This window comes from Coturnix japonica, chromosome 4, assembly GCF_054131305.1.
Source record: "Coturnix japonica strain WE chromosome 4, WE-NBRP24, whole genome shotgun sequence".
Lineage (NCBI taxonomy): Eukaryota > Metazoa > Chordata > Aves > Galliformes > Phasianidae > Coturnix > Coturnix japonica.
This window is the reverse complement of record NC_140666.1, coordinates 43098565-43126209: the sequence shown is the minus strand read 5'-3', so window position 1 is coordinate 43126209 and position 27645 is coordinate 43098565.

Sequence of the window (27645 nt, the reverse complement as noted above, 5' to 3'; positions counted from 1 at the left end):
TGCTAATCCATCTACCTTACCCACGGGGCACATTTGAGATTAAAGGCTCATATAGTACAAGCCCTTCTACTATGATCTCCAGTTCTGTATATATGTTTAATCAAATATGCTAATTCACGGACATATGGCCATGGTTGCAGAATGTGGTGTGAGCAGGACACTTTTAGCAAGCAGGACTCATCAGCATGAATTTGTTTGCAGGTGTTAGCCATGCATATTTTGTCTGTGGAGCAGTTAGATGTTGGCACAAATTGCTTCAAGGGGATAAGGGGACAGTTGGAGAAAATGCATTATGGAGTGGACACATTCTTCTTTCCTAACTTGACAAAACACACAAGGCAATCATACTTTGCACATAAGGAAAAGGAATAATTGGAAAGTTTCAAAGCCTTTACATTACAATGGAACTGGTCTACACTCTTGACAAAGTAGCAGCACATCCTCTCCTCGCCCCACCCACCATCACAACTAACTTTGGTTCCTGCACCACAAGGACTGCACAACACTCACAGTACCCACAGCCAGAACCCCCCACCCTGCCCTGTGGCACAAGAGTAGCAGGACTGGCCATGGCTCTACTGGCATGCAGTCGCATGCTGCACAGGGCAGCTCTGTGGCAAGGTGGGGGGCACTGGAGCAGAGGCTGGGGAGAGCAGCCTCTCCTGCCTCCTCCTGACCTGCAGGCTCACCTGGTCAGTGCTATCACAACCAACTGCTTCCAAGCTCTGCCATCCTCAAGCTGGGCACCCCTCTTCTGTGCTGAAAACTTTACTGCAGCCAACAGGTAGGCCTCCAGCTGGTTACTACATGCTGCTATGGGAACATTTTAACTAGGCATTTTTTATTAGAAATCCTAGAGGTGATGCAGGAATCAATACCGTGATCTGAGGGTCACCAGTGTAGAGACAGATACATCAGGAAGCTGCAGCCAGAGAAAGAGACAACAGGACCTTGTCTGACCTGTACCCTTTGGGGAGGAGGTGGGTAGGCTGTTATCTACTGCAAGAGAAAAATGCACAGCCACAACTCACTGATAGCACAAGCTAGCAAAAGGTGAAAAAGAGCTGAATACGTTATCAAGACATCTACACTTTCTACACTAGATTTCAGCAGAGCGAAGCTGTACAGAGACAGCTTGGCAGCTTCCCTGTCCTGCTTCTCCAGGCAATGATGAAATAACCACCCAAATTTTCTCGCTAGCATAAACTGGAGGATTCACATTGTTCATATATGAAATAGGATTATGCAAAGGAGAGCTGGATTGTAGGTTGTTTGATGGGGAAAGAGGAAAAGCAGTTCTTGGTCCCAGTAGGACCTAAACTCTTTTAGAATGATACAGCTAATACAGCAAAAGGTGATGTTTTTTCTGGAAAACATTATACATGGCAAAATTCTATTTAGCATTTACAGAAACTGAGCAAAAGGGAATAGAGATCCTGGGAACCTATTCAGTTCAGTAAAGAGAATGAGTAGCAGGCAATAAAGCACAGCATCACGTGGAACACAAATACCTGTGCCTGCTGCAGCTAATACAAACAGCTCCTTCATATACCAGACATCCCTTTCCATTTGTCCCACTTGCCCTGCAGAAACTCCTTGTGGCTTGGCTAAATATAGACAGCTCCAACATCCAGCCTCAGTTCCAGCTCTCTGCTTCATGTTTCTCACTGAAGCAATAGCAGCACGGGACATCATCAGGACCCCGATATTCATTTCCTCTCCTCTGCCAGTACAAAGAAATGTCCTGCACACCCCTCTGCCTCTGCTCCACGTGATATTTCCTCACATCTTCCCCAGCTAGGGGAAGGCAGTCACACCGAGACACTTCATCTCAGCCGCTGGGAATGTTCTCAGTTCTGGCTACTCAGGCATACAAAGATGTTCAAGAATATCATTAAATCAAAGCTAATCAGAAGGCTCCCCGATCATCTCAAGATACTGTTCAGGCTTCTTCATTTAAAACCCTGCATAGATTTGGCTTAATCTCTTTCACAATCCTTCCCTTTCAGATTCCTCCACTTATCTAATATCGTTTTTTCTTTGTCATTTCCCATGCCCTTCTGACACAGCCTTCCTACAAGTTTTCACCTCATCTCACCATTGATTTTCAAGCCTTGTCTGAGGATGCATTCCTTTTCTCCTCTGTGTCTTAATTTCTCTCCTTGAAAAGCAAGATCTATTTCAGCTCTGCTTCCTCTGTCGAGACAGGGAACAAGGCAAGCATGCTACAGTCGCACTTGCATCCTAGCCATAGAGGGCATTGCTTGCAGGATAAATTGAGATGCTGCAAAACCATCACTCTCTTCTGAAGCTTTATATGCTCCTCAGGTGGTCCTGTGCTGGACCTTGTGCAAAAGCCAGGATTTTACAGACTGCAAGAAGGTTGCTGTTGATGCTGCACTGCTTAGGTCTCACACTGAATATGACAAATCATTTTCAATCCTTATTCCTGATTTTTTCCCTCCTATAATGCATAAAATAAGTTGGTATTAGCACAAAAGCAGAAAACCTGAAGACCTGTGTTTGGTATTTCTTATTTTTCACACCCTTTCCCCCGCACACTCATTTGCACGCTGAACCTCCTTTGTAGGCAGCCATGGATTTCTATCATCTGAGGATCAGAGCGCTACGCATCCATCAAGAAGCATAAAATATTCACAGGAAGAGACTACAAGATGAGGAAGAGGTCCAGAATGCACATGTCAGAGGCACAGATGTACACAGAAAAGGAAGTTCTGCAGACCATAATAAAAATTTACTCCATGGCGAGAACTGTGCATTTTTCCACAGCTGTTGCAGACTTTATGGAACTCAAGAAATCCACCCAATTTTAGAAATCCCAAGAAATTTATCTTTTCATCCAAATCCACGTAAAATCTGAATTTTTCCATAAGAGCTCCCATAAAATTGGGCTACTTCCCTAGCAGATCCTGTGAGATTATGTAGAATAGTGCCATTTCTTTTAGCCCAGAACCTCATTGCTCGTCTCAAAACAATAAGACAACTTTGGCTACTGCACCTTTGCAGTTTTCCCCTTCAAATAAAAGAAAAAAAAATATTAAAAAAAGACTATGGAAAAATATAGCAGGACTGAAAATACTCTTCTATAGGAGAGAAATGAAAAGCCCTCAAATATATTATAGTTATAGAAACTTTTGATTTATATATAGTCAATTGCTACTAGTTCAGTAGTAATTTCAACTGAATATTCCTCATTTGACTATGGAGAAACCAATATTGTGAGAATAGATAGTAGAATGACAATGTAGTGAAGTTTGTAATGAGGCTCTCTGCTTGACTTTTATAGGAAAACAGGAAGGAATGAAGTTATCATTCTGGTACCTGAACAACAGTAAAACTGCAAAAGAGAAAGTGCAACCAGAAACAACTTGAGGGGGTAAATGGCAATGTGATCAATTCATTCTCTTGACAGACTGTTTGTTACAATTAATTCTCACCACTAACGAAGAGGAGCTGGCTCCACAACACGAGTATTCTTAATCCTCTCCCACTGACTGTTGAGTCACTTGTTCTAGTTCGTTGACAAAAAATAAGAATAAAAATCAATATATCCACTCCAACCCAGCCTTGGTCAGCAGACATCCCAAATCACAACACACCACATGTCTCATTATTGCAGCTCTTAGTTTTATGCAGGGCACTCATACATTAGCAAGAGTGCTGCGTGAGTAAGAAGCAGAAATTAAGGCTGTTTCCCGAGCCTCCAGTTATGCCTCAATTCAGAAGCAACACAACCACAGCTGACAGCAGGATTAAACCCAGGCAGTTGGCCTAAGCTCAGATCCCACAGAAGGCAAAAATAAATAATTAAGGAGAGTTGCGAGTGCCTCTGAGAAACTTCTAAAGGACACAGACGCCAGTGCAGACAAGGAACAGAATATGTAGCAGCAGGAAGATAATGGCCTAAAAAGAGCAGATTAAAATGCCCTTAAATAAATTAAAGGTCTTCAAATTGACTGGGCACAAAGAATTTCAACCCCGGATTCTTAAATAGCCACTTATGTGATCTCTAAATCACCAGACAGTCACTTCTCAGAGTGCTGGTGGTGGGGATGAGGTGTCCAAGGGCTGGAGGGGAGTAAACAAGACCTTGCTTGGCAAGTGGGGGAAAGCAGAGCTGAAAACTTAGCAGCCAGTCAATTTGTTTTCAATCCTCAGAATAACACCAGAACAAGTAATCAAACTATTTGTAAGCACCTAGAAGATAACACTGAAATGAATAGCTGCTAGTATGGATTTGTAGAGAATAAATCCTGTCAAATCAATTTAATTTCCTTCTGCCATAGGGCAGTGGGCCTCGTGGACAGAAGCAAAGCATGAGATGTCACATTTCCTGATTTAGTCAAGCTTTTGGGGCTGTCTCTCTCATATGCACACCAATAAAACAGACAGGATGAAACAACTGCAGACAGATACAAAGTGGCTGAACATGCAGAGAAAGTTACCATTCGCCCACAGCCAAAGCAAGCCACCTGGGGGAAAGTATAGAATTACTGTGGATATGATTCTGTTCGGTATTTTCATGAATCATCTAGACCTGAAACAGCATACTGACTGTGCTTACAGACTACACAAATGGGGTGCTCAGGGCAGCTGCAAGTAAGGAGGGCCCCAGTTTGCAAAGATGTTGACAAATCACAGTGGTGCCATAAAATGGCTAAAATTCAACAAGGGAAGAAAAGGGGAAGAGTGCAAGTGAGAGATGAACTCATTGGAGAGACCTGGAAGAAAACCAGAAAACTACAGAGAAGATTTGGAAATGCCGGGGCCTTTAGACAAGAGTTCTTGAGAAGGCAACATTAATACTCTTTAGCGTGTAGAAGATTGTCATGTCCAACGTTCTTGTAAGCTGGAAAGCCCAAATATCAACAGGTTTAACTTGCAGCAAGACAGATGCAAGTCAGACTTGAGGGGAAAACATTTGTAATAGTAACAATAGTGAAGCACAGGAATAGAGCCTGGGAAAGCTGTGGAGATGAGATGAAAACATCATCAGATGTTTTCAGCAACAGCTGAGAAAGAAAAAAAAAAAATCTGCCAGGAATGCCGAGTATAACCAATCCCACAGAAGGGAGATAATTTCTTCATGCTCCTTCTATCCCTGCTTGTCTAGATGCCAATGTCTTCCTATGTTTCAAGGCCTCAAACCACCAAAGCGTATAAACATACAAGTAATCCCATTGACTTCAAAGCAAATACACATGGGTTTAAGCATACATTTAAGTAATTTGCCAGATTAGCTCCTACATGCCTAGGATTTCCAGCTTAGCCAAAGGAAGTATCTTGCAAGAGTGGCTGCCTTTGTTTAAACTCCCCTAGATAGAGATCAGCATCATATTTAAAATGTGGTTTCCTGGATTTAAGTGACAGTGTATAGGAGAACATTACAGATTTGTGGTATGGCCTTCTAAGCAATTGCTCACTAGCACGGCCTCTATAATGCAGTGTCTGCATTCACTGAAGCTGGCCTGGGGGTAGGAAGTCCAAACAAGGAAATAACATGTAAAAAATAGCAGTGTTTCTATTCACAGGAACACTTTTTATTTTTTGGAAGCCAGGCTGCATACAGACAGTTTCAATATGTAGTCTCTATTATGTTGAGGACACCAGATTATAAACATGTACAGAGAAGTGAAAGGCTTCCTCTAACTGTCTCCCACACCTCCTTCCATATGTTATCACCAAATGTTTAGTACGCAGATTTTCAGCAGATATCATTGGAATCAACATTTATTTAGCCCACAACTTAGTAGGGTTTGCTACAGGTAATTAACCACCTTCTGACTCTGTCTCTACTGTGCTTCTACCGTATTTCTATGGGGGAAACAATAGTCTTGGATCCAAATATCAGCAGCTACCATGTCACCATGAAGGATCAGGGTGGTTTTATGCTCTATTTCTTTGACTGTTGAACTGGATTTGAGTCTGAAGCACACGTGGCAGAAGACTGTAGGACACTTTGGTGTGCCAGTAGCCCTATTATGTAAGTGACTGAGCAGGAAAACTGCATTAGTTGCAGCCTTTCCTTGCCCTAGCTGCGTAGGAGCAGCTGCCATTTATTTTGTCATTGATTTACACAATAAATCCTTCTATAAAGATTAGGTGCACATATTATAAGCACCTGAAATTATATATACCTTCATCTATCTCCAAGCCTGATAGAACTTACATCCCCTAGCAACAACACATCCCTTCCTAAGCAAACACCTGATTAAAGACAAGGCATTTTTCAGAGCTCTGGAGCCCTGTGCAAACCAGCTCTGGTGGACTATCAGGTGTGGACTTCACAGAACAGGATCCTATAAATACACAGTGCACACAAGTATTAACTCCATCACGGTGAGCATGATGAGCACCAACCAAGATGCGACACTGATCTGTCTCACACAGCCAGAAACACATTGCCTAAAACTCTAAGGAAAAAACATACAATCTGGAGCCATCTCTGAAAACAGAAAAGCACCCACCAAGGTTACGGAGCTGCCACTCTCAGGCATAGAGAAAATGCCATTAAAAATAAAAATCAATGTGTTTCTGAAGTTTTCTTCATGTACAGGTCAACACAAGGTTTCCAGGAAACCAGGAATTACCACAAAGGTGGGAAGAAGCTCACATACAGTGAACAGCAGCTTATCCAGGCACAAATGGAGGGCAAAGAAATGGGAAGCAAAGAGAAACCCCAGCCTGCGCCCAGCTCTGTGGACCTGTTCCCCACCCTGCCCTCTACCCGTGCTGCCTGCGGCTTCTACTTGACTGCTCACTCCCCAGTGGGAAGAAAAGCCCCTTCAACTCCTCTTTGTCTTCAAGGCCATCTGATAATACTGCCTGTGAGACCAACAGTCCCAGCACTATGCCTGCTGCCACTCACCTCTTGCTTTACGAGAGCCAATGAAGGCTTCAAGTCAATAGCTTGCTCTGTGCTCGTGACCAGACATGACAATTCTTTGTTTACTTTTACGAATGATTAATTTCAAGGCATCTAAGGGTTTGCTACCCCTTCTGAAGAGTGGCCCTTTTAACATATTTTATTATCATGCCTTATAGTCGAGATACAGAACCAGAACAGCCTGCAGTTACCATTTAAATCCAGCGATACTTCACATTGCACTCTGCTCAAAGAATCTTTCAACATATCAATCCAAATAATGTTTAAAAGCTTGAATGGCAAGAGGCTGTCTGCTCGAGGCTGCCGACACACAGAGTCCCTGTATAAATCATAATATCACTGAAGTCACAAAAACTGCGAATTTTGGTGTCAGCTGTGAAAATATTCCATCTGGTTTCTGTCTTGCAGAAAAAAAATGTTTAAAAGCTGTCTAAGTACAGGAAGTTTATTTTTGCTTCATCAGCGCAGCAGAAGTAAGCAGGGTAAGACCAGTGAATAGCGCCTCAGAGCCCTGCCATTGCTCCAGGTGCCTGCAGTGTTTCCAAAAGAGTATTTCAGGTTTCACTCAGACATCCAATTGCACCGCTATTTAATTTCATGCCCTTATTGCAGGCTGAGCAATCCACCAAATGAATTTGTAGCAGTTTCTCTTGAGAATATAACAACAGCAACCATCAGCCCTGTATCATCAATTACCTTAAGATGACTTTGACAACATACTGGGGGGAAGGATTACACATCTGCATCTACATAAAGGTGCATTTATTCCCCTTTCCTGCAAGACCATGGGTGTCCAACCATGCAGCTTCCCTAGGCCATGCTGAGTGAAGAGGAACTGTCCAGGGCCAAATCTACAAAGGTTGCTCTGAAAGTAATGCCTCCTAATTGTTTCCATGGGAACTACAATCGATACAATGAGCATAATAACACTATTTGACACAGCAAATTCTGGGCTACAAAACACTTTTTCAACACAGTCACCACCATTAAATCTGCATTTTCATCAGTGATGAACAGGAGCCTGGATGCTGCTCTCATCGCAATCTGCAGCAGCGGAGATGACGCACTATCTCAACTCTTTCTATGTAGCTCCTGACAGCGACTGATTTTATGCCTTCAACTTTATTTCTCTTTCTCATTTAGGTCATTTATCTATTTAATGGAAACTGTATAGAAAAATTATGATGAAAAATTACACAAGAGATATATTACTTTTTAAATCACTATCATTACCCCATCTGAGCCAATGTGATATTCAGGAAAGAGCCCAACATTCATTTTATTTATGCTTTTGTCACCTTCCTGAAATTCCCAACAGCTGGAATCTCTACACTCTACCAGTCAGACTTAGTATAAAAAGAGACCGTGAGGCCAATGTGAGAGGGAGAAGACTGTGCTGCAAGGGAAATTCACAAATTCTGAGAACAGAAAAATTCAGAACAATTTTAAAAGGAGTTTAAAAAAGACCAGTGCCCAGAGAACTGGGTGTGCTTACCCCCTCCTTGGATCTTCTCTCCACTAAAGCCTGCTTTCCTCCATCCCCACGACAAGCCTGAGGAGCCTTTCAGAGCATCTGGAGGCCTCACAGCACATTCTGAACCAAACACCTGCAAGAAGACTGATTGTGAGCGAAAGGGCCACCAGAATGACATCATAATTTAACAAAGAATGGAATGGTGAAGGTAAGCCTTACCAGTCCTGGGTTCCTGTATCAGAGCAAGCCCTTTAAAATGAAGCAGTAACTCCATTTCAGAGAGGCTTCCCACATAAAAAAAAAGCTCATTTTCACAGGTTTTAATCCACAGGTAGAGGTGCTGCTACTGCAGCTTGTTACAGCAGTTAACTCTCCTGTTTCCAGTCCCCCTCTATCTGACTGGCATTCCCACACCTCCACCCAGCCCAGCAGGTGCTCTGTTCTCCAGTGGAGGGGAAGGGGGGATGGAGCAGGTAGCAGGCACCCTCCTCACTTGCCTTCCTCTCCCTGGTGGCTCCCAGTTTTTTTTCCCCCTCCCTACTGCTTTTTGTGTGCAGGGGGGAACAAGAGGAAAGAGGCCTTTAAAAAATAGTGGGGAAATGCCATGGTGATTTCAAGATGGAGCACGCAATAGCTATTTCTGATTGTTAACCCAGCCGTAATTATGTAATTATCCACAAAAATTTAGTCAGAGTTTTGCATATCTAAATCATTAACTTTAACAATTGACAGGCTGCTTTGATTAGTATTTTCACAGACTAGCATAGCATACATTTGTCAGCTTTCCTATGATTACTTGTAATTTGGAATTTGTTTATGCAAAATGTTTTTATTGCTTGTTTGGGGGGGAGGGAAGGAAAGGAGGGCAGAGCAGACATGTTTATCCTGTCAGGAGCATCCTACAGAACTTACCAGGGTTGCTGCAAACCGTATCTTTGCTGTGTTTTAGTGTCATTAATTTGGTGAACTGATACAGTAAACATTCGCTTGTATTTGTTAACGGGAGAAGAACCAAGGATGAGCTCCACCTGCCACGTGAAATCTTTGATTTTTAGATGAAAATTTAAGTAAATGAATTCAGGAGCACCTAGCACTTCATGTAACACCATATTTTCAGTCTATTGCTTTCCAAAAACAATACTGATGCACCATGCAATCAGTGTAAACATTTTAAAATGCTGCTTGTGCCAAACACAATAATGCCGGCTCAGCCTTTTCATTCTATGCTGTAATCGATATCATAATTTAAGATGCAGTTTATTAAGCCAAGCAATAATAAATGATCCTATCCTGAACCTGCTAGTAGGTCAGTTCCTGCGCTAAGCTCTCTGACAGAAAAACCTGAGAGCTACACAATATGTTCTTTACAAGGCAAATCCTAATGGAACAGAATTGCGTTGACATGAGGTACCGCACTGATTCTGTTCTGTGGTGTGGATATTCCTGAGTTACCACCTGGAGGTGAAGTGCCTGAAGGATGTTCATTTTCCTTCTGCCTCCCTATTAAAGACCACATGGACAAAATGCATCTTAAAATAACATACACGCTATCTCCAGACATTTGTTCTGTGTTAGTGCACCCATTTTTCTGTGGCTGGTGGAATGCTGAGTTCATTAACGTTCACCTGACCTCTGAGAAGAGCAAGGAAAGCACGCTTTGACTTCAAAACCAATGACAGACTAGGATTTGTGATTTCATCTGCCCCATGGCAGATGCAGGTTGGTAACTGCAGTTAAAACCTGCCTGTTTCCTTCACAATTCTCAGGGCTCCCTGTAATGGGCAGGGATCCCACATATACCTAACAGCCCCACCTGGTTAGGCCTCACTTTTCTCCATCAGAAGGGAACTTTTACTTTAGAGATGCATTAACAATTAATGGGAAATGCACATTTAGATGGGTAAGATTTTTATTTTTAATCCTAAATCCTTTCACATATGTACAAGTAAACACCATACTCTCATTAGTAGATTATCTGAGCCCCATCATTCAGCACTCAGGTGTCTGAGGCTCGGTTTTAAAATCTTGCTTCCTAGGTACAGCTGACTGCTGGCATATTCACTGTATCAGCTCTCCAAAGGTTGGCTCGCTGTTTGGAATTCATGGGGAGCAGCCCCGTCTGTCTTTGTAGGAATTTTGGCTGCATGACTGAGTACATGAAAATCAGGGAAGCCAGAAGAAAAGAATGATCTGTTACCTGAGTTTCTTTTGCCATTTGAAATCCACTGAAAGAGAAGCATCTTTGTAGCACAAGCTGTTGGCAACTCCTCTCTCCAGAGCACATCATCAGTCCCAAGCTTGCAGCCTTTTATTCTTTTAATTTTAATTGGTAGCTCCTGCCTAGAAACCAGTTGGGAATTGAATTGCTTGTGCATTCCCCATGCTCCGGAGCAATTGCCTGTATATTCTGCGTGCCTCCAAGCAGTTGCCAGCCTGCTCCTCGTGCTTCCTAGTAAATGCCAGTAATCTGTGCACTGGTGTGTAAAACTTACAGTACTTGATTACGTCAGGAGAGAGAACAGCACAAATACAGCGAGTGCTGCTATTTTCACCTTAGCACATGTGCTGTTTTCCAGCCTTCAGCCACAGCACTGTGAGAGCTCAGCTGGAGGAGAGACAAAGAACCCTTAGCCCTGGATTTCCACAAGTTTACAGGAGGCCCAAGAGATGTCCTGGAATTCTCGTCTCTCCCATCTTTTCTCTTGCCTGCCCATCCTACTAGTGTTGACATAAAAGTAGCTTTGCACAGGACACCAGGATTAATGTCTCCCAGACATTTATTTGCTGCATATCCACTGTTTCCTTGTAAAGCTAAATAGTCTCAGGTTCTACTCACCCCGTAAGCTCTTCTTCTTCGGCCAGCAAAAGGCAGAAGTAGACCAGATTGGTTGGCAGAAGCAAACAGAAGCCATTAATTAAAAAGCTCATCTCTCCCTTCTAGAGCCACTTGTCCATGGGCTCCCTTTCCAGTGTTTTTTTTTCCTCTAAGTGGGAAGTGGGATGTGCTAGCTCAAGAGAGAAATGTGCAAGGAAGGGAAGGATAGGAAACCAGAGTGTTTATAATAACATTCCCCCCATCAGGACAGCTCTCCAAGCAAATGAGAGAAAGATGGCAGTGACTTACTTCCTCTAACAGACCGATGGAGGGAATGAAGTGCTACTTTCCAAATCATCAAATCCTAAACAGAACCCCTGCCAAAGCAAAGCCCTCATTACACATCACACTAGGCTAAGCCTAAAGGCCAGCCAACCTGTACAGAACCAAATGAGTATTTCTAACATTTGTTTCTCAGGAGCTGCAGTTGTCCTCAGAAACCAAAGTAAACTAGATTGGATAAGTTCAGAGACTGACTACCAGACATGAGCCTCTGTGTCAAAGGCCTTATCACCCTCATGAGAGAATCAGAATCATCCACAGCTGTCCAGTGCTTTCTCCAGGTCATGGGGATAAATTCTTCTTGCTTCTTCGTATCCTCCTTCTTGGTAAAGCCAGTCCTCTCCTTCCCCACCTGTTACGTGTTAAGGAGACACCAGCTCACTCCTTCACTTTCTGTAGCTCCACCTCAGCTGTCTCCCAACCTACCAACCACATAATGGCAACAGTTCCCCTGCCACCAGTGCTCCTGCAATGCATCTGTGCTTTGACCTGTGGTAAGCTCCATACTGCCTGACTTCACACAGGTCAAGGAGATGGTTGTTTTGAACTCTATTCCATTCCCTTGATGCCCACAGCAGTTCCGTGGTTTAACCAGGCATCAGCTTAGTGCTATGCAGTGTCTCACTAACTCCCCAACAAGTGGGATGAAGGAGAGAATTAGAAACCAAACAGAATTCACAAGTTGAGACAAAAACTATTTACTAAGAAAGAAGAGGAAAATGGAAATACACATGCAATGATTGGAATACACATAACCACAATTCACCAACCAATGCCCCACCAGCTACACAAGGACTCACCACTGCTGAGTGATGCCCAGCAACCCCCCAGCAGCAGCCAGGCCCCTATCCACAGCTTGTGCCTTTATGGCTTTTCACGTGGCATCATGGGGTACAGAACGACCCTGTGCCTCATTCAGGCACCTGTGCTGGTTCTGCTCCCTGCCCCATGCCATCATGGCCACAGCTCTTCCCTGCCACGTTGCCCGGCCTGGCCTCAGTTAGAGATATGAAGTATTTCCTTTCCTGATACCTAATACAACGGTAGCTCAGTTTGTTCAGAATTAGCCTTCAACAACATCATTGCTCCTGGCAGTACGTGCATCTGTAAACAACTGTATATCACCATCAAACCCACCTGACGCATTAGTTTCACAGCAACAAGGTCATATACCCTATTGGTTTTACACTCTCTTGTTGCTCTCTTTATCTGTTTTAATTAAAATTATTTTAAAATAAAATAAATTTTGCTACTTACATACTTGAATTATGTATATTTTTAAGCAGCCTAGGACAATTCCTCTTCACACAGTGCAGACCAGGCAAGCCAAAAGGTTGGACACCCATGTACAAAACATCATCCTCAGAGTAATGCTGCTCACCAACTGTCCTACTAGTTTCCATCAGTGATAGTGCTGGGATTCAGCTGAAGGAATATCTGACCTCTAAATCAGGGCATATGCCCACTTCTGTGTGAAACATACACTGTATCCTATCAGCAAAGTAAGTACATTAAACTTGGAAGCAGAGGCACATCATAGCTGGAGCTTCCAAACAGGCTGGGTTTAGCTGGGCCTCACTGCCTCCAAGTGAAGCAGGGCTGGGCTCTGAACCCTTCCTCCTAAGAACCACAGCTGAAAATCTCCCTGTTTCTAACACACTGACAGATTCCTCTCCCCCTTCTCTTCCAGACATTTAAGAGGAATGGTACTTTCACTCCCATGTAATACAGGAAAGCAGGAACTGTCTTTTCTTGCCAGCAGAAAAAATGAGGGCCGTCAAGACGCCTAAATCTTATCGTTTTACCTGTACCATAGGGTAGAGTTTTCTTGGGTGGCTGCAGCTGTGCTGCATAAAAACCACATGAAAATGAACCATTAAACCCAGGCAAATCATGTTCTCTGACATAAAACTGCATACATCGCTCCTGAATGACATGGCAGCCAAAAAAATGAAGCCCCAGATCCTCCCATCCTGACCCAAACAGAGACCAACTTACCCTCTTGGCACCTGCTGAGAGTCACGTGCTTCTCAGTTTAGCAGCGATCACAGAACGTGACTCGTCAGCATCAGCTGAACCCAGCACAGGACCACAGCAGCAGCATTTGCAGTGTTGTTCAAACGTTTCTCAGCTGACAGTGCCCTTCATTTACAGTTAACGATAATGTGACAGCCTGTTCTCCCGGTGTACCATCTAAGCACACACAAAATCCTGCATGTGCCTCGGTCCAGAATCCTGTTTTTATCAGAATAGACGTGTGCGCTGAGGCTTTAACCAGCAGCTGAGATGGGGTTTTAGCGTGAGATTTCCAAACCTGTCTCAGGTATTTAGAAGCACAAATTGCAATGAGAGACTAATTGAACTGTGCTTCTAAATCCCCCAGGTGCTTCTGGAAATCTCTCCCCTAATAACTTGGAATCTCCTAAAGAAGAAACCTCACCGAACTCAGACAGGTATGCAGATCCAAGGGTTAAGATTCTGAAAATCGCTCCATGCTGGCTTAACTCCCATTGACTTCAGTAGGAGCAGAGTTAAGTTGACACTGAGCCTTTCTGAAAATTCCCCTCCAGGTGTGTTTTCTCCATCTGGATTTGAATAATCTGTTAACTGCTGAGACTGCTTTTCAATTTATCAGCACGAAGAATTTAAGGGGAGTTTTTCCCTTAGCTTGTGATGAAATGAGACTCAAAAAACAGTAGCGTATCACCACGATAACTCTATCTGCTAGATCTACAGAAGAAACTAAGTTTATTCACTGCAGGTTTACCATTATTGTTGTTATTGGTATTTGGCAGAAGATGGGAATTGAAAGCACAGACGTTATTGTGGGAGGTGCCGTGCAGTCTGTTAAAATATTTGCACGATGTGCAGGCAAGCTGTCTAACTTAATACTAATAGTCAGGCTCTGGAGTAACCCAAGAATCATAATGAATATCCCCAGTAGGTGTAATTATACAGCAGCTTTTCACTTACTACTTCACCTCCTTGCAGACATTGTCAGGAGACAGGGATTTCCTTCAACTCCCTTGAATGCTTTAGTTTACCTTTTAAATTAGTCCTACTTAGAAGAGTGAGGAAAGCTATTTTTAATTGTTGCCACGTTCTGCAGTTTTGCAGGCTGCATTTTACTCTCTGCGATGGAAGAAATGCAAGGGATACATAATGGGATTCGCTTTCAATTCACAGAACACATTGGGACCCAAACTTTCTTTCTGGGATGCGGGAAATAATAATATGAATAAAAGGAAATTCACAGTAAGGAGCCATCTATTTAGCAACAGCATCACTGAGGACAGGCTGTCCATGCCCCAGGTTCCTTGTGAGAAAAAACAGCAGCATTAATACCACCCACAAACAACACAATAACCACTGCTTTGTTCCCACCAGAAATACGACAGCAGAATCCTGCAGGAGAAGTCATCTGATATGTCAGCTCATTAAATTAGTCAGAATGAGTGAATGGGGAAGAGGAATATACCATTGTAATGTACGTTAATTAACAAATGCCATAAGAGAGGCATTTAAATGTATGAAAATGAATATTAATGAGATTAAAACACCTAATTATTGTGTATCTAATGGTATTTCCAAGAGCATCCAACAGAAAATGCCTAATTGTCATGCATCTAAGGCAACAGTGCAGATCTTCAGACACAAAGATTCAGTGTACATATAGACTGCATTATGACTTCAATTAAAGGCATCGCAAAATATCCGCAATGCAACTGGAATCTGTAAGGTTTGCTTGGTTTTGATGGTAGTTTTTTAAGTTCAATTTATGAAGAACGTTAGGTATGGCCAATTCCTGATATTGCCGTCGCACTTCAAAACTGCATGTTTCCTTCTCTTGGTGCTTCTGAAACATTTGACTGAAGCGCTCCCCATTTCTGCATGCATACCTTGATTCTGTAAAAGTACTACAAGAAACAGTGGGCTGCAAACCAGCTTGGAATGAAGTTCTATGGAATTTTTCATGAAATAGCACGAAGCAAAACTCAGTCTGCATGAAATGCACAGAGGGCTACCGAAGGAGAATCCTGTGCTAAAAATAGCACGGATTCCTGGAATTGAAGACTGCCTTGTAATACATATGCATTAGGAAGCTGAAATAAAATTATACAGGCCACTTGAATTCTATTATTTCCTAATTACTCAGCGGTCTGCTTTACAACCTTAATGTTCCTTTAATGTACGTTTTTCAAGGTTTTTTTTTTTTTTAATGCAGCTGTAGATAGGTAGCTGATTTCTTGATTCCTGATGGAAGGACAGTGGGAGCTCTGGTTTACAGAGGAATTCCAAAGTGGCCGAGCTGTGTGCACATTCCCTCTTTGAGGGTGTATGCCAGGGACGTGTCCAGGAAAGGTTATAATTTAATGACTGCTCTCTGCGTGGTATTTGCAGTCCCAACATGACTAATATCATTCACACATACGATCAATGAAGTCGTAATCCTACCATCAAAGCAATTAACGAAAATAGAGCATGTTAGCTTAGTATTGGAGTCAGAATTGATTCCTGAAAGACAGCTCTTTCCTCTCTCAAATCTGAGTTATTAATATGTATATAAGCACCAATGTGACAAGCACTTTAGATATACCTTGACATATATATTTACTGTCGCTCAAAATGACTTACAATCCATCATATTTTATAAAAATTATATCTTATCCAGGCTTCTAAATTTCTTATAAGATTGTGGTATGGAACTGAGAAGAACGATCCCAAAACTGAGGGGATTTACCTTATCCACTAAGCTTTTTATCCTATCAGAGGAAGAAATTATGTTAGTTTGTATGATTTACTTTTAATAAATCCTTGCTGCCATCTATTTGCCATCCATATTGCTGTAGCTGCATCCCAACTTTACCAATAACTCCAACAACATATTTGTGACTGAATTCCAGTTTAATGCACTGCTTTGGAATGACCAGATTGTGTGATGTTCCCATTCACAGGTAGGTGCTGCTCACCTCAGCACGCTTAAGAACTGAAGGAACAGCAAGTGAGTACTTTACATCACTACATATGCAAAGGTTCTCAGGGGGATTTCCCAACCCTACACCTACAAACCAACAGAGCGCTTCTAATACCACAGTTAGCAGAGGGCAGAACCAATCTGGCAGCAGTATTCTGCACTGGTTGGGATACGGTTGGAATCTCCAGCTGCAGAAAAGAGTCTCCCAGCACCTGCATGCTCTTCAGTTAACTGCCTTCGTGTCAGGAGCACCAGAGGGAGGACAGTCGTGCTGTAGTGTCACGGTTAAGACATAGAAGGGACTCAAGTTAACAGCTGCTGTGTAACTCACATTTTTGCCTATACTCTCCAAGCATGAAGACAACTTCAGAAAAAGGCACCAATGCGCTTCACTTAAGCCAACTCAAGTTAAAAATTTGAATTATAGTGTATTTTCCTGCAAATAGCTCCACTTCTCATTATTTTTCTCTCTTCTGTCTCTTTCAATCTATAGCAATAAATTGTACTAACACGGGTTGTGCAGTCTCCCGGTGCACTCTACAGAGAAGGCACATCCTTTGAAAACCAAGAGCAAATACTTGGACTGTAGCATCTGTCTACTGCATGGGAAAGAAATAGTTGCCCTCAAAAGGATGAGCAACAACATCAATATTGCCAGAACTAAAATTCTGGGATCCAGGGTAAACCGTTCCAGAACTAGGAAACAGTCCAGCATGGCAGTTAGCATCTAAACATCAATGAAAGGCCAGTCATGAGCTGAGGTAGCCCAGATATTACAAAAGATGCTTGGGCCCCATAAGAAAACAAAGAACCACAAAAAAATAACACCATATGTATTTTTTTCTATAGAAGATAAATACAATCTAACAAAAAATATAAATACATATTTTAAACACCAAAACACTCAAAAAAAAAAAAAAAAAAAAAAAGTTTGCCCCCAACCCACTTCTGAAAAGGTTTACACAGTCAATATTAAACTACAGTGCAAAAGAGCTGAAGATATTGATAGCCAGTAATACAAACAAGATTGCAGTTAATTGTTAACATCTCCTGGGCTACGCTTCCTACGTCCCCGCACAGATGATGAATAAAATTATTTACCTATTCAAGTAATGAGAGCTATGCATTTTGATATCCACATACACTGTAACTCAGCCCTCCTCTGAGATCCCTACCTGTAATTAGGAACAGATGTAGGATCTTGTTCCTGAATTGCTAAAAACAAATTTCAGCCCCCCTATGATATACGAGTTAGTGGCACAGCTCATGGTAAGAATGTTTCTGCCAAAGGACCCTCCTTGGGGCACCAGACCTCATCAGCTACCCTTGGCACAACAACCCTACCAGGGCCACCCTACATATTTCCCACTGCCTTTCCATTGCTGACATCGGACACTTTCTAAAACACCCCCAGCTGACAAGGCAAGTGTAGAGCAGGAAAGTGATGAGCAACATTTATCTGGCTTCATCCCTGATGAAGAAAGCCATAGGTCCATTCACTCAAAACCTCGGCAGTTCTGTAACACATACAGACTTCTCCATGGTGTAGTCATTTAAAATTAAGCACACACAACATCACATGCTTTCAGCAATAACTCTGGCAGCTCAGCACATGAAGCTGGGGAATACTCTTCAAAATATATCATGGAAGAAACTCATGATGATGTTCATTCTATTCTCCAAATGTCATGCTACCACAGGAAAACATGTCTACTGCAAGCAGCCAAGTTTATTTTCATCAGCAATTTTAACAGCTGGCTGAAATAACCCGGGAGGAATAGGGCTACTCATTTCTTTGCTCGAGCATGTGGGTACCAGTCCCAAAGTGTGGCAAAGAAGACTGAAAGCTCTAAAGAATTTGCTTTCTAAAGACGTGGCAGGGTGGCCCCACCCTGGTCAGATGCATTGCTTGGGCTACCCTACACATCCCAGCCCCAGGGCAAATTCTGCCAGCAACAGCAAGGCACTGAGGATGCGTGGCAGGCTCAGCCCATTTACAGCAGCAGGCCTGAGGAGGTTCAATGGAGAGGAGTGGGACAAGTGAAGCTGCCTTCTCTCATATTCCTTCTTGACCACTAAATGTTCCTCCCTTGATTTACGCTGATCAGGCAGAGTTTACAACCCCCACTGGCTCCAGGCTTAGGTGACTAAAATGGTGCCTTGTGAAAAGAAAGTTGCAGAATAGCTGCAACCCCCCGGGCCTGCAGAAGACAGACAGAAATTTGTATTTATTGAGGTCATCTCAGTACAAGAAAGTTCCACTGTTTTCGTTTGCATCTGACTGAAACAATTCAAGTTAAACTGATGCGAATGCCTTCATACATCTTTATTTGAAGATGTTAAATGGGGGTTTACTTGATTTCAAAGCTAATCTATATCTAAAAGAAGCGGCCAGATGAAATAAGACTGCCCACAACACATTTTGCATTGGTTTAACTAAGCAGGTTTATCAGTCATCTCAGTGCAACTCCCTCATGTATACAAGGTCTGGAAATACATTCACTCTCCAGCATTACTCTGCTTCATGCTGAGAGAATTTGCAGCTGGAAGGGGCTCAGGGGAATCGCAATGACTAGAAATAAAAGGATTGTGGGGGGAATCATAGCTGGTGTGCTCATGGGCCCTCCATGGACATTGCCTAAATTAGAGTAATTAATATAGGAGAATGTGTCTGTGTTCCTTGGTAGTTTATAAATGTTACAAAAAGAGAAACGTTTTATATGTCCCCTGATGGATTTTAAATGTTAATAAATGATGTTCAAGGAGGTATTTTACATCTCTCCATTTAACAGTGAGCTGACAGCTGCAATTATGGGCCAGTCTCTGGCCCGGCAATTCTTACAGGAACCTGAGGCATAAATGGAGTAGCTTCCTTCCAGAATAACAGAGTGCATCAGGATGCTGGCTCAGCATTTCAACACCCAAACAGAAGCCAAGGTGAGACATTTGTGACACCCTGGAAACTCCCTTTCTCTGCAACATGCACTTGCCAGCCATTGCTTGCCCTGCCAGCAGAGACCCATAGCTTCACTTTCTGTGGCAGCTCTTCACATCACAGGAATGGGAGAATTAATGGAGCAATTGGTTACTTGCTATGGTGCTCCTCTACTGAGAGCCAGAAAAAGACCTGGACTGTACCTGGCACATCCAGGGCAGCACAGGAAGAAAGCGGTACTGCATGTCTCACTGCATGTACTCTCAACCTGTTTTTGGTCAGAAACCTACTAACTCTGAATCACAGCAGCATCCTCTCTGGTCACAGGTTTCTTCACCACATTAGAAGGTCTGTGCCTGCACACCTATCTTTACCAGCACAGACAGCCATGGACAGGCATGCCTATCCCTTCAAAGAGCAGCAAAGGGACTGCTCAGTAATGTCTGCCCCAGAAGAAAGCCCCACTGGGTTTCAGTAGCTACTGCCCTTCCCATGTCCCCTGCCCAATCCTCAACACTAGAACTGAACCTCTTTGAAGTTTAAGAAAGCTTGAAGTTGTGTATGTTTCAGGTTGCAACCTGCATCATGAAGTAACAACAGAGAAATCACTGCTCACAACACTGTATTCCTGCTTGTCTCTTTTCAACCTCCCCTTTCTACTCCCTTTTCTCTTACCTCCAGAACAACCTTTGGTACTGATCCTTAAACTGGCTGCAGTTCATTGTTGTTACTGTGCACATCCATTAGCCCTATAAACTGTTGAGGTACTGCTCAATGCAGTATACAGCTGGTTTAAAGCATGTCTTTCATTCATTCTGTATGCAATGTCTCACTCTATGAGAAGTGCACCCCATTGACAAGAAAAGGTGACTCAGAACTGAATGAAACCAAGCAGAACTGTGAGTTACACCTTGCATTTTCCCAAAGGCAAAAGAATGTGTTTTACAATTCTATTAAAATCCCACAAGATGGTTTTCATTTTGTTTTGTTTTTGTCACTGACAAACATTTGCTTTCCTTTATCTTAGAATGGTATAAGACTACGGCTTAATATATCAGTTTTTAAAATACCCTACGTTTCCCACCACGTTTTATTGTTACACAAAGGGTTGTAAAGTAACTGGTTTCTTTCATCCTCCCCTTTCTTTCATTGGACAACACTGGTGAAAAAAAGGGCAAGTTCAACTATTAGAATGATAGTTTTCTTTCTGTTACTGGTTCCAAAACTGCACCTCAGCAAAGCTGAGAAATTTTAGGTTATAAAAGCAAGGTTTGGTTTCAGATTGGGAAAAGAATTAGATTAACGCTTTCACTGTAGTCATGCTGTATGCAATGATAACTGAACACCATTACACATCTATCACTCAGATATTCCCCCTGTTCTACACAAAGATTTCTCAGCTGTGTCTTAGGAACGGGCCTTATTTATGCCTTTTAAAGTCTAGGTCTTTAGTACAAAATTTCTGGTACAAAGTTATTGCTTTTCTTCAACAGCTGTCTTTGGTTGGTTATGCATTTCCTCCATTTTGTATGTTTGTATATAAATGTTTGTGATTGTCCTTTTATTCTTCAGAACTCTGCTGTTTATGATTGTGAATGGGTTTCCAGATCTTGTGAACATCAGGGACCATGCGTTAATAACCAGTTTATGTTATGTATCATGTTTAGTTCATTCTCAATGGCATGTGTCAACCACCTTCATTTAAGTAAAATAGTATCACTGTGGCTACTACAGCCATTATTTATGATAAAGCATGACAGTAGCTTATTGTGTTGGTCTATCAAGTTATTATAAATGCCTGCTAATTAAACCGAGCTAATAAAATGAGGGTAAAAGCAGCACTGCCATATGGCTACTCATATTTCCATGGAACGATAGCTATAGGTACCAAAACATGGCTTGGCAGCTGAAAGCCACAAGGTAAAGCATTTCCAGTGAGACACCCCACCTAGGGCAGAGCCAGACAGGAGAGAACTCAGCACTAGGAGGAACACCTGCCAGCCTCTAGCTCCTTCCAAAGCCCAATCGCTCAGGTGCTGAATGTTTCCTTTCACAGAACTCCCTGACCCAGTCAGCCAAGCCTCTCAGAAGAAACACTCACAGCCTCTGCTGTTTTCCTCCCTCTAATGCAAGGGGGAAAAACAGTACTGTGCATACATCCTTGAAAGATTGTCAGTCCCTGCAGCTAGGAGATGAGGTAATATGATAAGGAAGGCCAACAGCAGTTCAACTGAGAGCGCTAGATCTTCTTAGCCCTCATTATTGTGTGGACCCATCTAACCAGCTGCTGTTCTACTGCCAGCTACAGCCAATATTCAAGCCCAACAAACAGATTACAAATCCCCTCTCAGCTGCAATCTATTCTTTATGTTATACCACCTCAGTGACAATCACAGAATACACCCTAAAAGAGTCTTACTCCTGGGCAATCAAATTAAAGTCATTCTGCAATGGCTTGTTTGCAGAAACATATCAGCATTGTACCTGCCTTGTAACAGAAAGAGTGATATTTTTCTACAGGGAAAAGTTATTAGTCACTGACTTGACTGATTTGGCAATTTCTCTGCTTATCAATATCCCGCAATTCTTTCACATTAGCAAAATATAGTAATAATACTTACCACCTTATGGGCTGCTGTGAGGATTTTTCTTTAGTTCTTCAGAAATGCTCAGAGATCCTCCAAAGCATCAATCTGGAAATAAAATTAGCATGGTCATTAGCACATGTGGGGGATTTATTATATTCATCTTCATTCTCCAATACACAAATGACTGCTTTTGGGGTTAGGTGTTTGCTCCTCTGTGCTTGCATGATGGCATAAAACTCACCACATTTTAGTACACCTCAGTGGTATCAGGAATCATGCTGCTATTATTGACATTTACATTTTTTTTCTCTAAAACAATACCTAAGAACTTAATCTAAACATGGAAACCTCCCTAGACAAAGAAAGTTTATGAGTCTGTCAAAAACACAGAACTTGTATGAACCCATAATAAGGAAGACAGAACAGATGAATTTATACAAAGCAGTAGTAAATGCTGATGAAGGTGACCTGTGCTGCTGCTTGGACTCAACTATTTCTTTCCAGTGACTACCATGAGAACCCATAGCAACAGTGACCAATAGGCATGTTATTTAGACACTTAAGACTAGGAAGTTATCACAGACCACAGACAGAAACTGGAGCATAGGAAGTTCCACACGAATGTGTGCAAGGACTTCTTTACAGTGAGGGTGATGGAGCACTGGAACAGGCTGCCCAGGGGGGTTGTGGAATCTCCTCCTCTGGAGATATTCAAGACCCACCTGGACTCCAACCTGTGTGACATGGTATAGGGAGCCTGCTTTGGCAGGGGGGTTGGACTCAATGATCTCTGGAGGTCCCTTCCAACCCCTGCGATTCTGAGATCTGTGACCTAAAAATAACAGTAATTTCTAACTCAATTCTACTTCATACTGGACAGTGTCCCCACAGAGCTAAATGACCCCATGTAAATGTATTCCCAAACTTTGCTCACCATTGGAAATGAGCACATTTCAATCAAGGAGCACGGAGTGTCGATTTCCACGCCTGCCACAAGACTCAGTATGACACTGAGAAAATGGCAGATGAGGGATTTTCTGACACCCAAACTGCAGGTAGGAAGCCTGCATCCTCCTACCTGCAGCTTTAAACAAATTCCTTTCAATCCCTCTCTGTCCCTGCAAAATGGGGGTAGCGTTTTCTCTCTTCCCTCATCTGCTGTCTGCTTAGTCTGGGAATTCTTGGGGACTATGTCCACCTCTCCTAGGGTGTATAAGCGGGGTGCTTAATGCAGACCTGAGCTGCTCTAGGCTCTAGCAGAAAGCAAAACAAACACAGCAATGACACCTCAACTGTGGCAATTGTGAATCTACATGCTGCTCACACAGACAGAGAAAAGCAGTCCACTTTCATCCCCCAAGTACACAGTTTGGAGTGCAGGTCTTTGTTGAGCAGGCCTCCGAGTTTAAAAGACGCCCTTCAAGGCCTCCATGTTTCTTGTCCCTCAGTAAGTTCAATACATACATTCACCACAAGGAAATCAAGAGTAGAGAGGGGGCTAATTAAGCCCTCCTGCTGCACAGTTTTTGCCAGAAACCTGACTCGAAACAGGTTTTTAGTCCAAGAATTGAGTTCTATTTTTTCAATGCACGCTTAATGCATTTCTAGGCTGCACCTAGATTAGAATTGGATGAGCCAAAGCAAATACACATGTGCACACGCAAACAGACAGTGCTAGGTGCATTTTTCTGAGAGACAGGCAGAGAGCGAGTGAGTTTGCTTTCCCACTATTTCTGCATCTATAAGCAGGAAGGCTTGAAAACCTCGCAAAGAAAGTCTGTTCCCTTGAGAATTCTTGCCTTGCTATCTGCAGCTTCAAGAAGCAATCTCTGGCTACCGTGCATGGGAATCCCAGGATTTTGGCACAGTTTTAACATCGCCATCATTAGAAACATTGATTTACTTTAATTACCACCTCGTACCCTACACTGCCACATGCAGTCAGAATGTCAATGCTTTATCAATGTGTGCTGTTGACATGGAAACAGATCAGCTGAAATGGAAGCAAAAAGAAAAAAAAAAAATGTGTTAGTGCTCTAAGTTATACTTAGAAGCAGTAAATCTGTGTGTGCTACAACAGATTTAAATACTCAATAAACTACACAGAAGAAATAAACAACTGTTTGGGGTGACAGTTGTTTCAGTTGTTTACATCATAGACTGCATTTAGAAAAGCTCCAGTGTTACTATGGTAACCACTTTTGCTTAAACGTAGTTGTGGACGCACTTTAGGTAGGCTCTAAATTAACTGCAGATAGAGGAGCAGCACAGGGGGGAACAGCCAAAGGAGCAGGCTGACCCCCATCAGCCCTTCCCTCTGCTCTCTGTGCTGCCAGTGTGCAGTGCAGGCACCCCAGCTTGCCCTGTCTGCACTTTCAGTGAGGATCTGCAGCAGCGGACAGGCTGCACCAGGTCAGTTTTACAGATAAAATGACATGAAGCTGCTTCACATCCCCACACAGCTCACAACACAGCCCAGAGCTGCTCGTTCGCTCCCTCTGGTCATAGGCTGGGTGGCACTAAGAAGAGGGGCCTGCAGTGGAGACCTGCTGCTTGCCTTCGGTTCTGCTCTCTGGGACCTCTCCCTGCAAGAGAGCAGAGCTGCAGGAAGGTGGGTGTGCTCCACACATCTTCTGCCAAAATCTGAGAGCCGGAGTGGACGCTGCCTCACCATTAACTTCACAGAGCTAAGAAACCATCCTAAAAGATGCAGCACAGACCTTTGACCAGCACTACATTTCCACTAGAAAGATAAAATCGCTGTGCAGCTAAAGCTAGTTTCATAGTCATAGGGAACAAGGCCAGAGGGGCCACTGTGATCTGCTGTTCTTAATAGGGATTAAAGGAGCCTACGGTCTGCGGCACACCTGCCTCCCAACCTGAAAGCGAATGGCGGTGAGATGGAGATCACTAAGCAGAAAATGGAGGGAGAGGCTCCTCTGCCCTCTTGCCATGCGGCAGGAGGAGCAGACACACTTAGGGCAACTTCTCTAAAGAGGATCATGGAGGTGCTGAGAGCCAAAGTCTGTTCAAAGCCCACAAAGCCTGCAGCAGAGGGAGAGACATGCAAGACCTGAACTGGCTACGGCAACATCCCCCCATGCTTCAACTGTGAGAAGACATCAAGGAAAGGGGATTTTCTGTTGTTGTTTCTTCTCTTTTCCACATTTCTGCATGATTACATTTGATAATGACGCCCACCTCCCAAAAGGTTGTGCATCAATTAGCAAGGGAAGGAAGGACACATCATTAATTACAGACCGGCCTGTGAAATATGAACACAGAATACGGCATAACATTCTAAAAATAGTAGGAGGCCTGCCTTGTTTAGGTCAAGTTTTATTTTTATTCCCTTAATAAAACATCTGATGTTAAACAACGGAGCGGAAGACACACCGCTGTTTAGCCTCAATGGGTGCTTCAGACAGATCTGCTGTGATTTGCAGAATGCAGAGCTGTAGAGCGTAAGTTTATGCGAGCGTGAGACAGAATAGTTCTTTAAACTTATGCACCTATTGCCAATCCAAATGTTCCCAAGCTATTCTGCAATCCACACACCCACGGGAACACTTCTACCTATATTGTGACCTTACCTATGGGATTTGTATTTGGGCAAGATTCAGGATGTGATGGATTAAACACCAGGCCAAAATGCTGGTATGGATACATACAGAGACAAGGAGAAAAGCTACACGATGCCATGGGTATTCATAAACAGGGTTATAGTGAGCAAATTCTGCTCAAGTAGGGCTAAGAGAACAGAAAGGGATGAGAAAAGGACACGCAGTGCCTGACTCTGTAGGTACAACCAGTCCACAGCAGAAGTGGCCAGCAAGTGTTACAGCACAGTATTCTGAGACCATTCAAGCATGCACACTGGAAGTGTACGTGCTTCTGGAATGAGAGAAAGCGTCTGTCTGAAGCAGCTTGTAGGCTAAGCAGAATAGACTGACGAAGCAGGCAGAAAAGCATCTTGCTTATAACCAATTTTCAATTAGGGAATAGTAATGTGAAGATCACACAGGAATGCTGCAGAATAGAAGAAAACAACCCCAGCTGCCCTAAGCATAAATCAAACGCCTTACACAGACACACGCAAAACCAAACCACCTTATTCCCCCTCTGGAGCAGATTGTGGTTGCTGGGAAAATGTATTGCAGAGGGAGAAAGGAAAAAATATAGTGGAATTATTAGTGCAAGCTCTTACTCTTTTGAAGCATGCCCTATGGGCAACTCGGTTTCCAGTCAGAATGTACCAGATAATCATTTTCAAAGCCTCATCTGAAAACACAAGTGATGATCTTACCCTATAAGAACGGCAGTAAGGGCAGCAATCTTCCACCTATGCTGAACCAAAGGTACCATTTTCTAATGTCCCTAATACATCTGAGGAACAGATGCTCCTAAAAGCCACGGTCTTTTGATCCTAGAAATTGAATGCTTTTGAGAATGTCACCCAGAATTCTTCCATCAATCCTAAGAAAATATAATCTAAAACAGAAGATGATTTTGATTTTCCTCGTGACTTGGCAGATGAAGAGATAATTAGGTATGGAAAAATGAGTGTTTTTGAGGATGACTGTACCCGCTGTAATCCTACCGCCAAGTGAATGAAGGTTTGCCTGCTGCAGTAAGGAGTATTCTAACTAAGCAGCTGGAGGAAATCTAAGACCTGCCAGATTTCAGACATCATCGGTGGTCCTTCCTATGAAACCAACGGACAGAAGGAAAGGGAAGACAGGGGAAAGTAGTAAAAGTCTGTCCTGTCTCTATCCGTGGCTATAAGCAACAGCAATAAAAGAATCCAACAACGCCACACCAAAAGAAAAAAAATCCTAAGGCGGGTGATTGCCTATTCTTTTCTCCCCATTAAACCTAAATGATTCCTCTTATGGACCGGTCACATGAAGCAGCTTATTTTGTCAAGTGCTCTTCAGTCTAACCATGGCTCCCACCTCTGGAAGTGGAAGAATCCCATATGTCAAGTAAGCGAACACAGGTTATCCTTCCGCAAGGATAGCTCAATGCTGACTGAAAGTCTCATTTGTCAAGGGAAAGAATTGTTGTTTTTCTTTTTAAATTAACCTAGATGAAGAAAAAGATATTTGTCCAAGCCTAAGAGCTTTTTCATTCCTCAAGCAGCTGCTAGCTTGAGAGAATTTTAAATGGTTGGCCTTTATGAAATGAATTGGTAATCACAGCCCTGTGCCTCACACTCTAAACTGAACGATTCAGGGGACTGGTAATAGGATAAAGCCTTTCACCTCACCAGCTGTGGTTCAAATTCAGAATAATTCTTAACTTACTAAATGCTGTCACTACATGATGGGCATTTGATTGTTATCGTACAATGAATCACGTGGTTTTCCATCGTGGAAAAGTACTCATAGCACAGACAATACACTAATTATTGTCAGTAATTAGCAGCACTCTCAGTACTGACAGTAAGGGACCTGCAGAAAACTACCCATATGTTCACCCCTTGGAGGTTGTTATTTCAAGGCAGAGGTCAAGCCCTTCAGACAGTCACTGTGGCGATTCCTGTAGCGCTTTCCCACCTTGGGTATGTTTTGCAGATGAACTGAGTTCAGCCTCCAGAGCTGTCAATC